The sequence below is a fragment of the Tachyglossus aculeatus genome, chromosome X5 (assembly GCF_015852505.1).
Source record: "Tachyglossus aculeatus isolate mTacAcu1 chromosome X5, mTacAcu1.pri, whole genome shotgun sequence".
Lineage (NCBI taxonomy): Eukaryota > Metazoa > Chordata > Mammalia > Monotremata > Tachyglossidae > Tachyglossus > Tachyglossus aculeatus.
In genome coordinates, this window is record NC_052097.1 from 8,481,167 (window position 1) to 8,495,597 (window position 14,431).

The window sequence follows — 14,431 nt, forward strand, 5'->3', positions numbered from 1 at the left end:
AAAAGACATGAAATATCCTGGATTTCAATGAAGCCTATTTGCTCTGTCATTTCAGGCTCTTCAGATTTTTTATAGACGGCAGTAACTACTGTTTAGCATATCCCCTATTATGCTCAATGTGGTGTGATGTTCTGCAATCTTAGAGCATTCTTGGAAATGCTTCAAAGCAAAATACACTTTTTCCAATTACATAACTGCCACAAATAGCAGTGTGATACCCAAAGAAACTGAAGCCCTCCATGTTCTGACATTCATTCTTTCAGTCATATTAGTGAGTGCTTACAGTGCACAAAGCACCGTACTAAGTGCTTGGGAGAGTACAATAAAACAATAAGCAGACACATTCTCTGCCCACAACAAACTTACAGTCTAGAGGTGGAGAGACAGACATAATATAAATAAATGAATTACAGATATTTATATAAGTGCTGCAGGGCTGGGAGGGGGAATGGGTTAAGGGAGCGGTCAGGTAATGTAGAAGGGAGTGGGAGAAGAGGAAAGGGGGGCTTAGCCACGGAAGGCCTCTTGGTGATGTGCCTTCAATAAGCCTTTGAAGAAGGGGATGGTCATTGCCGAAATTGAGGAGGGAGGATGTTCCAGGCCAGAAGGAGTAAGTGGGCAAGGGGCTGGCAGTGAGACAGACGAGATCGAGGCACAGTAAGAAGATCAGCATTAAAGGAGCCAAGTGTGCAGGCTGCGTTTTAGTAGGAGAATAGTGAGGTGAGAATGGAGGGGAAGGTGTTTATCAGGGTGTTTATCCACACCGGTGTGGATAATGAAGTCCCCAAGGATCAATGCAGGCATGGAGAAAGAGAGGAGGAATGTGAGAAAAGGATCAAAATGGTTAAAGAAATTGGAGGTGGAACCTGACGGGCGGTAGATGACCATTACTAGAATCTGGAGTGGGGTGTAGAGGCGGATGATATGGACTTCGAGGGAAGGGAAACAAAGAGATGGGGGAGGTGGAATGGTGCGAAAGCAGCACTGGGGCATGAGATGGAAGCCAACACCTTCTCCTTTCCCAGGAAGTCTGTGGAAGTGGGAGAAGATGAGACTCCCTCTGGAGAGAACAATAGGGGAGACCGTGGTCTCTGGAGACCACCAGGTTTCAGTGATGGCAAGGAGGAGTAACGATCGGGTCAAGGGTCATTGGTTCATGGGTCAATGAGTAAGGGTGAAGGGAAGCTTCCCTATGAGGGAGCAGGGGTTCCACAAGCTGCAATTAGTTGAGGCTGTGTGGGGTGAGGGCAGATGAGGGGAATTCTGGGGGAGGCTTTGGATGGGAGCAAGTTGACAGGCTCCGTATGGAGGGAGGGGGGCGAGGGGTGGTGCTGGGATAGGATTACAGGGATGGGGGGGTGGTAGGAGGGGAGGACTGGGATGGGCTTACCCTGAGGACTTGGTTGAGTTGTCCTTAGGTCTTTGAGAGAGAAGAAGAGGCCAGTGATTAGGAGAACCCTAAGGAGATGGTTGTATTGTTCTTGGGTCCTTGAGAGTGAAGAGAAGTTGAATTGTCCTTGGGCCCTTGAGGGTGAAGAGGCCAGTGCTTAGGAGTAAACAGACTCTGTTGGTGTAAAATAGAAGAAAGCAGGGTCTGTGTAAGTATGAAAGTAAGCAGCCTTGAAATGTAAAAACGTTCGAACACAGGCCTTTGTCACCTGGGGTTTAGGCAGCCACACCCTGATCTGACTGCAGGGAAGGAGGGAAGGTGAAGAAAATCAGCGAGCCTGTTATTGAGTAGGGACCATCTCTATACACACAGTAAGCTCCCAATAAATATGATTGAATGAATGAATGAATGAATAAATATCATTATTATTATTACTAATCAGATTTAAATGTTGTGACAAACCAGTCATGTAGGCACGAATGAACCACTTCATTGTTTACGCTGGATGTCCTATCCCATCTCTTATTAAAAGTGACCTTCAGCTGGGCCTTTGACAGGGAGTGTCTAACCTTGACATCAGATTGCTACCAGTTGCCCACCAACTTGGCTAAAAAAAAATTGTCTAGAAAAATAAAATAACTCCATACTTCAACTCAAACTGGATTTCAAAGGCAGTCGAGAGGGAGAGAAGTGATCAGTGTCAGAAAGCATCTCCCATTACCAACCCACCTGTTTTCAATTTCCCCACCCCCAGTATCTTATCAAGAGACGTGGCCAATGTCATCGCCGAAGAGAGCTGGGGCTGGTACCCAGCGTGAACTTTCTACAGATTAGTCAATACTGAAGCAATTTCCAACCGAAAAATTCTGGCAACCCTGACAATTCCACAGCAAGATGGCTAGAGAATGCTCTCCTGGGTTTAGCAGTGACCTGGAAAATGAAGTGATGGTATTCAAATTGTCCCAAAAAGGCCCCTTTTCCCCTTGTTTTTCTTGGCCACCAAGCAAAGGATCTGACTGACTGCTCTTAATTGTTTGTCTGGCCTTCATAGGGGAAACAAACAGATTCTAATTAAACGACCTCTTCCGATCCTTAATACGCTCGTAGGACACAAAAGTATCCCAACAACTACATTCCACATTTTCTTTAAATCTCAGTGGTTTATGAAAAGATTGGTTTCAGAATATGTTTCTGAAATTAAACGTCCGTGATGATCTTTTTTACTCGTGATTATCTTTACCTAATGGAAGAGTTAAATAAAAGTCTTTAAATCAGGGATAAAATTAGAATCATTAAGTTGGATTTAATAAGCTTGATTTGCGAGATGCAGTTTCAATATAGGGTTCAGGTTTTGCTCTTTGATTTCATGGCTGAATTGTACACAGCAGTGTTCAGATTTACTTCCTACTGGGACATAAATCCTGTCCTGAGGTCTCCAGTGAGGGGAAGACCCACAAAAGAGGGAGAGCCTAACATTTCCTGCCCCCCATTCCCGACCCTGTTTATATCCTCACCTCCCAGCATGGCCTAGAGGTAAGAGCATGGGCTTGGGAGACAGAGGACAGGGGTTCTAATCCAGCCCCACCACTTGCCTGCTGTGTGACCTTGGCTAAGTCACTTAACTTCTCTGTGCCTCACTTACCCCATCTGTAAAATGGGGATTAAGACTTTGAGCCCCAAGTGGGACAACCTGATTACCTTGTATCTACCCCAACTGTTAGAACAGTGCTTGGCCTTCCCAGACTGAGCCCCCTCCTTCCTCTCCCCCTCCTCACCCTCTTCATCCTCCCCCACCTTACCTCCTTCCCTTCCCACAACACCTCTATATATGTATATGTTTGTACGTATTTATTACTCTATTTGTTTATTTTACTTGTACATATTTATTCTACTTATTTTATTTTGTTAATATGTTTTGTTTTGTCCTGTCTCCCCCTTCTAGACTGTGAGCCCACTGTTGGGTAGGGAGCATCTCTATATGTTGCCAACTTGTACTTCCCAAGTGCTTAGTACAGTGCTCTGCACACAGTAAGCGCTCAATAAATATGATTGAATGAATGGCACATAGTAAGCGTTTAATGAATGCCATCATTATTATTATCCTCCCCTCCCCAGCTCTCTGGACTGAGCCGCCCCAGAGTCTGCTTGGAGTATCAGAGTGAGGGGGTGGCAGAGAGGCAGGCATTATGGACATTAACCCAGCTTGTAGAAGTCCTCTGCTTTCTCTATACAAATATGTTACATGGAATGCCGGCTTAGAGGAAAAGAGAGGCATCACAATGCTTCTCTGCAATAACAATAATAACTGTGGTATTTGTTGAGCGCTTACTGTGTGCCAAGCACTATAGCGCTGGAATAGATACAAGATGATTGAGTTGGACACAGTCTGTGTCCCCCATGAGGCTAGGTTCACAGTCTTAATCCCCATTTTACAGATGAGGGAACTGAGGCCCAGAGAAATGAAGCGACTTGCCCGAGCAACTTGCACATAGCAGACAAATGGCGATGCCGGGGTTCGAACCCTGATCCTCTGACTCCCATGCCCATGCTCTTTCCACTAGGCCATGCTGCTTCTCACAAGAATAGCAAGAAAATAAAGCCCAGAAAATAGAACTCATTTTTATAAAACACAATAACAGTGTTCAATAATAATACTGTCTTGAAAACGTAGACTTTCCCATCAGCAAACTGGATTTAAGGTGCATCTAAAACCAAAACATGGTACACATTTTAAATAAATACTCATGTGAACTGGCCTTTAACAGAAGAACAGTTCAGCTCATTTTATCTTAGATACTTTTAGACTTCAAATACCATACTTGGGTTTTTTTACAGATGTGCTTACGCTCAGAAAATGCCCCTTCCAACCCCCACCTCTGCTCATTTCAAAACGACTAATTGTAATTCTTTATTTCAGCTTGGCCAGCCTGGGCAAAGACCAACCTTGTAAAGGTTTTTACAAGATTTAAAAGAGTTCTAATCACATATGCCAACTGCACTCTTCCTTCGGTACAAAACTTCTTTTGAAACCAGGCATTCATTTGCTAAAACAAGGCATCTGCTGTTAAGGAGATTGATTATCCTGGGGTCTGACCTAATTGGGAGATTAGATATGGTTCTCTACCCTGGCCAGCCTGATGTGGGGAAAATAGGCCAGAAGAGAGCATACTTGCAATAATAAGCCACTGGTCCCTACTGTACATTTAAAATCTAAAATAGAAAGCTGTAACATAATCCGTTTCTAATCACGTACCAGTTATGGGAATACAACATTGCTCACGCTATTTTGCTTCATTAACAATAGCAAACTAGTTAGCAATTTCATGCTTTTCAGCATTGGAGTATCAATTACTTCTCCATAACAACTAAATTCATATTCTCGTTTTACAGATTAGAGATGAAAAAGGTGAATTAAAAGTAGAAAACACGAGAATACTTAGCTGTCGGTACCAAGCCCAATCACTGAGATGATCTTAATATCACAGGCCTAATAGGCGGAGAAATGGAAACTGCCTTTTCTCCAAAAGTTTCCTGATGTGTTTCTGGTTGTGTCATTTCAGCGTGGCTCTGCCATTTAGGTATCAATGTTTTCAACCCCACAGACATCACCTCACTGCTGCGGCTAATTGCATTTTTCATCTTAGCCTTTGACAGCCAGACTTTTGTTAATGCTATTCAGAAGTATATCAGGCTCAGGTCATCCATCCAAAACATGACAAAAGACCCAGATGCTTGAATAAATTGCACTCCCCAAAAGTACTGCCCTCTTCCTCCATGCAGACACAGATTCATGACCCTCTCCGTTTTTCCTTCACGCTCTTTGTTTTCACTTAAGCTGCTATGCTTGAAAATGGTGATTCAGAGAAAGTCCTTTGTTTGCACCTTTTTAGAGAACGTAAATCATATTAGGAAACTTATTTAGAAAGTTAGCTAACGCTGCTCGGTCCTAAAATTAGAGTAGCTTTTAATCAGGTAAGAAAAATATTATTCTAGGAAATCGAAACTTCAAATTAGGTCCCATTGTCCGGAGGAGGGGTCTTTCCTATTCATTTTTCACCCTTTCTTGAACTCCCCTGATGAAACAGTGTTTGATTGTCCTCCTTTATTGAAGGATAGTGGAAGAGGAGTTCACTAAAGCAGGGGTGTTCGGGCAGAAGGTATAGAGAGCTGAGTTTTTCAGTGTAATGCTGAGGCAGATCAAAAAGGAGGACAAAGTCAATCCTGTCACTTATTGTTTTGCCTGGCTTAAACATCCATTCCTCAAAATTTCTAAACACAAAATTGGCTGGCTTGCTCACCTCAGAGTGACTTCATAGCCAAAAAAATACACACACAAAAAAACAAGAAAACTATTTGAGAATTCTACATAGAGTCTATTTCTAAGGGGTCAGAATCCATCACATCCTTCCCCACTAAAATAAAGGTGGAAAACATTTTCTCAAACTGGCTACCCAATGGAGTAGATGGCACCCTCTGCTTCTTTTAGAGGTTTCAAGTGAATTTAAAACAAGTGTGGATCATGTAACTGTGCATTTTAAATACACATGTAACTCCTCTTAATATATGTTTGGTTTTTTTTCATTCAAATGCAGCTCTCACGCTTCAAGGGGTTCCTATGGCACAAAGCATCAAAAAGTTTTAAAAAGTACAAGGGAAGAAGTACAAGGGAACACTTGGGGAAACAGAATATGGCCTAGTGGAGAAAGCATGGGCCTGGGAGTAAGAAGGACCTGGGTTCGAATTCTACTTCTGCCACTTGTCTGCTGTGTGTCTTTGGGCAAGTCACTCAGTGCCTCAATTATCTCATCTGAAAATAGGGATTAAGACTATGAGCCCAATATGGACAGGGACTGTGTCCAATCTGATTAGCTTGAATCTACCCCAGCTCTTAGAACAGTGCTTGATACATACTATGCACTTAACAAATACCATTATTATTATTATTATTACTATTATCAAATAGCAAAGAGGCAGACATAATTACATTATAACATTATTTTGAGAAAAGGTTGATGCGCCTTACAGAGCAAGGTGAAGAAGCCCGTACTGGTGCATATCATTATCACACTTTGCTTGAATATACACCAAATTTACCAACATTAAAAGATCCAATGAAGTAAATTTTAAAGGAATTGTCAAGAAAATAAACATGCAAGAAAATGAAAGCCATGATGTTGTAAATAAATTGCCACAAAATGTAGCTCCCAGAGGTCAAGGACTGTATATTTTACCTCTTACATATTCTCCCAACTCCTCGTACCAAGGAACTATTCACTAAATCGTTTTGGATAAATAGAGGTGAAAAAGTTAAAATAGGTAATAATGAGGTTTTGTCTTGTCTTTCGCTGTTGAGTCATCTACGACCCATAGCGGAATGAGGTAAAATAATTAATTGTGTCAAGTACCCACCCAAGGAAGGTGAGGCCCAAAAAGCGGAAATTCTGAGTTACCAACGTGGTGGCCGTTATAAGATGGAATCATCATCATCATCATCAATTGTATTTATTGAGCGCTTACTATGTGCAGAGCACTGTACTAAGTGCTTGGGAAGTACAAATTGGCAACATATAGAGACAGTCCCTACCCAACAGTGGGCTCACAGTCTAAAAGGGGGAGACAGAGAACAAAACCAAACATACTAACAAAATAAAATAAATAGAATAGATATGTACAAATAAAATCAATCAATAAATAAATAGAGTAATAAATATGTACAATGAAATGAATGAAAGGAATCCATGCCAGTCACCATGGGAACCCAGACTCAACCCTGGATATAATAATAATAATAATGTCATTTGTTAAGCACTTACTATGTGCCAAGCACTGTTCTAAGTGCTGGGGTAGATACAAGATAACCACGTTGTCCAACGTGGGGCTCACATCCTTAATCTCAATTTTACAGATGAGGTAACTGAGGCACAGATAAGTTAAGCGACTTGCCCAAAGTCACATAGTTGATAAGAGGTGGAGCCGGGAATAGAACCCACAACTTCTGACTCCCAAGCCCATGCTTTTTCCATTAAGACACGCTGCTTCTCAGCCCTGGAAGTCCAATGTCAAAACATTAGGGAGTTGCAGCAGAAAGTTTGTGCCTGGAGTGGGGAAGAGCATCAGAACTACCCCCTCCAAAGATTTATTTCTTCATCTACGTTTCTATTTCCCATTGCTTCGATTCTTGTTTTCTAAGTGTTACAATTGTCTATGCGTCACCTAGAGACTGTGAGCCCACTGTTGGGTAGGGACCGTCTCTATATGTTGCCAACTTATACTTCCCAAGCGCTTAGTAAAGTGCTCTGCACACAGTAAGTGCTCAATAGATACGATTGAATGAATGAATGAATGAATTTCAGTTTTCTAATGGTCTAACCTCCCCTGTCTTTGGGCGAAAGGGACCTTGGGACCAGCACTTGGGACTGGGTTTGGGACAAGGTGCTAAATAAATTACAGCTCCGTTACTACAGCACGATAGTCAATGCTGAGACTTAGGCTGAAAATGCAAATTGTAATGCATTAAAGTTGTGAGCAGGAAACGTGTCTGTTTCTTGTTGTATCAATCAATCATATTTATTGAGCGCTTACTGTGCGCAGAGCACTATACTAAGTGCTTGGGAAGTACAAGCTGGCAACATATAGAGACAGTCCCTACCCAACAGTGGGCTCACAGTCTAGAAGGGGGAGACAGGGAACAAAACCAAACATACTAACAAAATAAAATAAATAGAATAGATAGGTACAAGTAAAATAAATAGAGTAATAAATATGTACAAACATATATACATATATACAGGTGCTGTGGGGAAGGGAAGGAGGTAAGATGGGGGGATGGAGAGGGGGACGAGGGGGAGAGGAAGGAAGGGGCTCAGTGTGGGAAGGCCTCCTGGAGGAGGGGAGCTCTCAGTAGGGCCTTGAAGGGAGGAAGAGAGCTAGCTTGGCGGATGGGCAGAGGGCATAGTACAGAGGCATAGTACAGTGCTTTGCACACAATAAACATGACTGACTGACTGAATGAATGAACTAGTAAATGAAACTCACCTCCTGGGATTTGACATGGATTTGACCCCCAAATCTCCCCAAAGTTTTGGTCCCTGTGAAACCTCCATGCCTCTCTTGGTCTCAGATGTCCGGAGGCTGCAATATTCTAGGCGTGCTGCCAGGGAATGCTCAGGGTTTCCGAATTATATAGCCTTACTGTTACAGCATTTGAGAAATAACTTTAAGAACGATTAAAAAGGGGGAAGAGCAGAGCATCAACCGAAGAGACTTTTCAGAATTATGAAAGACACTATTACTATATGGAAAGTTAGAAATGCTCAGGCATTTGGCGCTCCCGGCTGGCTAGATGATAAAATATCATCAGAGGGGTATCCTTCCATACAGAGCCCTGCTCACCCTGGCACTAGTGCGGTACCAGAGTGGCACCGGACCGGCCACGCCATCCAAATGGCACTCTGGACATGAAGTAAACCCAACCTAAACGGGAAATTACCCCGGGCTCCGTTCCATGGAGAGTTTTCACGGTTTCCCTGTGGGCTTTGGGAAAGTTGAGGGAACAGTTAGGTACGTCGCAGACCACTTCTTACATTCACGTCGTCTTCCCTTCCACTTAACCCCAGCAATAAGGGAAGGGGTAGGGTTAGGGATCAGGGTTTGAGAGCCCAGCCGACCTAATCCAATCCGACCAGCTTCTGCTTTTTGCAAGTTATCGGAACCCTTGAGCAGACCCCAAGACACACAAGTTTTTAACCCAGTGAGCTGAGAACACTGAATCACTGAGAAGAGCGACTTCGGTATCATCTCATAAACAATGAAGCGAATGGCACAGGATCAAGAAGGTTTTCAGAACAGAGGAAAGGGCTGAAAACTGGAGGCAGTGAGGAAGAGCTCAGTTTCTGGCACTCAGCTCAGACATATTTATTTATACTGTCATCTGTTTACTTGTACTGATGTCTGTCTCCCCCACCACCCCAGACTGTGAGCTCATTGTGGGAAGGGATTGTCACTCTTTATTCCTGTATTGCACTTTTCCAAGCTCTTAGTATAATGCTGGACGCACTGTAAGCACTTAATCTAATTATAATTAGATTATAGATCTAATTATAGATCTAATTATATAATATAATCTAATACTATCTAATATTATTATCTTATTATATATTATATATCTATATTATATATATATATCTTATTATTATCTTATTATATTATCTAATAATTATCCATATTATCTAATATTTTCTAATTATATAATATAAGTAATTATAATCTAATTAATTATATTAATTAAGCACTTATAATTAAGCGCTTAGTACAGTGCAAGCGCTTAGTACAGTGCTCTGCACACAGTAAGCGCTCAATAAATACGATTGATTGATTGATTGATATAATTGAATGAATGATTGAATGAACATATTCAGGAAGCTATTGGTGTCCTTTGGTGCCTGCTACGATTTTAATCAGTCAATCAATCAATCAAATTTATTGAGGGCTTATTGTATGCAGAGTACTACACTTGGGACTTGGCACTTACCAAAGTGACCTGCCCACAATGAGCTTATAGTCTACCTCTTTAAATATTGGACTATGGGGTCTGAGATAGAGAGGAAGCACAAACTAATGGCGTTTTCAAAGACTCTCACCCAGTTCTAACTAGTCAAAAGCAAAAAAAAAAAAAGGAAAAAAAAGCTTTGGGATATACCCATCTCCATAATTGTCAAATATACAGCATGGGCTAGTGGGACAAGCACAGGCCTGGGATTCAGAAGACCTGGGTTCTACTCCCAATTCGGCCACTTGCCTGCTATGCGACCTTGGGCAAGTAACGGATCTTCCTCTGGGTCTCAGTTTTCGCACGTGTAAAATGGAGATTAAATACCTGTTCTTCCTACACAGAGGGACTGTGTTCTACCTGATTATCTTTTATCTACTTTAGAACAGTCCTTGGCACATACTAAGCACATAACAGACACCACAATTATTATTAGCATTATTATTCTTTAAGAGAAACAGAAAAGGATTTCTTCAGCCAGGGCATGTGCTATGCCAACATGATCGGAGTTATATTTATTTATTTATTTACATATCAATTTCTATGGGGTCTAATCTTCTGAAATCTAAACACCTCCTAAACTTCTGGGTTGAGGGGTTATCTCACTCTCGTTTAGCAATTTTAGAAAACACAAAGGATTAATGACAGAGGGTAATTTTCTAAAAACAGTGAAAAAATTGTCTTTCCTATCAAGCCACAGTTTGGGACATTTGAGGGAGTGTCCCTCTCCCTTTCTCTCTTCCCTTCTTTCCCATCTTCTTCTCACTCCTCATCTCCCCATTTCTGTCTCCTCTTTCATTCCTTGCCACTTGAGTTTTATTTTTTTGAAATAAAATGTGCCGATATTTCTAGTTTTTAATTTCCTTCTTCCAAACCTAACTTCTGCTCCCTTCTTTCTAGATGCATGGAGTACCTGAAGGATCCTGAAAGCTCCTGATCATTTGCTCATTCTCTTCTCATTATCCTGGTGGGTATTTATTGGCTGTGCTTTGGACAAGATCAATGGCAAAATGCCTCCCATCTCTGAATAGGGAGAGGTGGTAACAAGCACAGCTGCTTCCAAGCCTGCAGGACCAATACCAGTATAAATCATGATTATAGTAGACAGTGCTGGTAAGCTAACTGCAAATTTGAAATTTAAGGAAATAATGACGGTTGAGAGACACAGTTAACCCATGGCTTGGCAGAGCTATGATTCAGATTTATAGCAATAGTTGGCTGGGTTGGGAAACAAAATATCGGGTGTACTTTGTGTATGGAACTAATATAGACTCTCAGAGTATATGTCATCAGACAATTAAAATATAAAGTTGTTAACAAGAACATCGGTGTATATATTCCTAACAACCACAAAGAGATGCAAGTCTCCTTGAAGGATGATCAGAATCAACATAGCATCCTTCACTTGAGAAACTCAAAGTGTTCCTCTAAAATATGTATGGCAGATGTATTCTTTGGGGATGAAGACAATGAGGTACTAAGAACAAAAAGTGAATTTATACAGCTGATTGATCAATACTTTGAGAAATAAAACTTGACAGCGGCACTGTTTTTATGAGCTCTAACCTTGGGGTACAAAATCAGGACAGGCAAAGGAAACCTGTTCCAGTTAAAACTCCTAGATTGTTTAGCATAAGAGGCCAAAGCAAATCTAAACAAAACTGGGCACCTTTTGTTAGTATTCTCAGGACACTACCCAGAATGCATTTTCTTCCCAGAGACGTCATATAATCTGAGAAGAAAACCCAAATTTGGGGCTTTTATTTACACTGGTTTGTGCACTGAACTTTACCAAAATGCCAAGCCACCCATCCAAACTCACGTTAAACTTTTTTCAACAAAACCTTGCTACGCATTTGTCTAGTGATTCTGTTCATGTGAATGCCTGCACACCCACTTTTACTACATGTAACAGTGAAATGAAAGTTTTAATAGGCACTTACCTATACCTTCTTTTACTGCATGAAACAAATTTCAGTCCCATATCCAATAGATTTAGAAGCAGCCAACTGAAATTGAACCAGATAATAAGTAGTATGTGCATAAAATGTCTGGCCTACAGTTAATAAATGATTCTAAAATACATATTTAACACAGGAAATGTATTTTTGCTGGTTTTAATAGCAACCAGGGGTTCCCAAATCTTCACAGAGGCTTTGTCTTGGCAGTTGCCACTTCTGGCATGCTTTCGAAAAGTTCTGAGCTGTTTTGGATTTAATGCTAATTTGAAATATACTGAGTTGTCAAGCCTAACTGGTTGCAGAGTCACCCATTCTTATTTTGTTTAATATATAAAAAGAAAGCTACAAATCAAAAAAGCTCCTTTGATCAATTGTGAACAGGACTAGCCCCCACCTTTCAAATTGCCACCTTCTGGGTGTTCTGTTGTGGCTGACCTATGAAAAGATCATTGATTAATTGAGTATATAGGATCCACTCTCGGTTACAACAGGACACTTTCAGGTTGAAAATGAGCCAGTTTACTCAACATTTTGCTTTCCCGGGCTTCAGTGTGATTTCCAAATTAACTAGCAACTCTAGTCATAATTGTTATCCTTTAAACTTGCTTTAGAATGACAAATATTTTTATTACTATTATTATTGTCAAGATAGGGTAATGGCCATTAAACTCCTTATACTGTAGTTTACTGATAAAATTTCAGTAGTCAAATTCCCCCAGTCATTCCTTTATGGATAGAATTTAGCAAGGTTCATGAAGCTCAGGGGAAAGAGGCCTCAGTTAATTAATCAAAGATACTGACTGAGCGCCTATTGTATGCAGAGGACTGTTCTAAGCCTTTGGAAAAGTAGAATACAATAGAGTTGGTATTTATGATCCCTGACCACAAGGAATTTACAGTTTACAGGGGGAGACCGGCTTTAAAATAAATTACAGACAGGGGGAATAGAGAATAAGGATATGCATGGATGTGCTGCGAGGCTGAAGTGGGTATCAAAGTGCTTACAGGGTACACGGGCACTTGAATAGGTGATGAAGAGGGGAAGGCAGTAGGGGAAATGAGGGCTCCAATCAATGGTAGAAGGTAGAAGGACTCACCGTGCTTAGGTTTTCCAGAGCATCTTTGTTGAAAACCATCTAAACAGAAAACAGTCCAACATGAAGACAGACATTGTTCAAGTCTGCATGGGACAATGGGTAAAAAAAGTCTATTTTGGAAAAACAAAAGTTCCTAATCCACATGTTTAATAACGACCTTGAAATTGGTTCCTTACAAAGAGGGCGTTGCTCTGAGTATATTCTGTAACTTTTTAGCCCAGAAGAACTAAAAACTGTTGAGGTGGAGCAGTTTGGTTTGTTGGCCTCTTCCAGAAGCCCATTAGCCTCCTCGCTGGCCTCCAGGCCGCCTTTCAGAATCAACAATGCAAGCAGATAATAATGATAATAATAATTTTGGTATTTTTCAAATGCTTACTAGGTGTCAGGCACTGTACTAAGCACTGGTGTAGATACAAGCAAATCGGTTTGAACACAATCCCTGTCCCAGGTGGGGCTCACAGTTTCAGTCCCCATTTTACAGAGGAGGGAACGGCACAGAGAAGTGAAGTGACTTCCCCAACGTCACACAGTGGACAAGTGGTGGAGCCGGGACTTGTACCCACAACCTTTGGACTCCCAAGCCCTTAGACGTGTAACTGTCCTTTGTGGCGGTGGAGAGGGCAGCTGCTGGGAGAGGCCCAGTCCAAAGAGAGCAGTGTGCACTTATTCTTGCACAACTTCCTCAACCGATGATATTTTTGGAGTACCTACTGTGTGCGGAGCACTCTGCTACATGCCCCGGAGAGTACGGTAGAGGCGGGAGAGTCCAGCAGAGGTAATCTACACATTGTCCAGAAAAGAGCAGGTGGGGAAATTCCACTGCATACTGTAGGGGACCATGCTTCTCCCCTTGAGATACCTATAGGCTGCTCTCACTCAGGATTGAACAAGAGCTGCTCAGTTGTTCAGATCATGCGGTACTAGAAGCAGTAGAGGTGGCAGTGAGCACCGTAAAGCACTAAAATAAGCACATTCAGATAGTGTCTGCCCCACAGGGTACTTAGCAATAAATTATAGGCAGGGCCTAGACAATAGACTCACTAAGAAATAAAGAATAGAAAGGTATATGAACAAATGAGCAGTGCACTGATTGTTTGATTGATTGATTGATCAAAGGGACTGCCCCGATGATCTTCTCTGGTAAGAAGCAGCACGGCCTAGCGGCAAGAGCAAGGGCTTGAGTCAGAGGTTGTGGGTTCTAATCCTGCCTCCACTACTTATCTGCTGTAAGACCTCGGGCAAATCACTTAACTTCTCTATGCCTCAGTCACCTCATCTGCAAAATGGGGATTGAGACTGTGAGCCCCCCCATGGGACAACTTGATTACCCTGTATCTACCCCAGTGCTTAGAACAGCTCTTGGCACATGGAGAAGCAGCATGGCTCAGTGGAGAAAAGCCCGGGCTTTGGAGTCAGAGGTCATGGGTTCAAACCC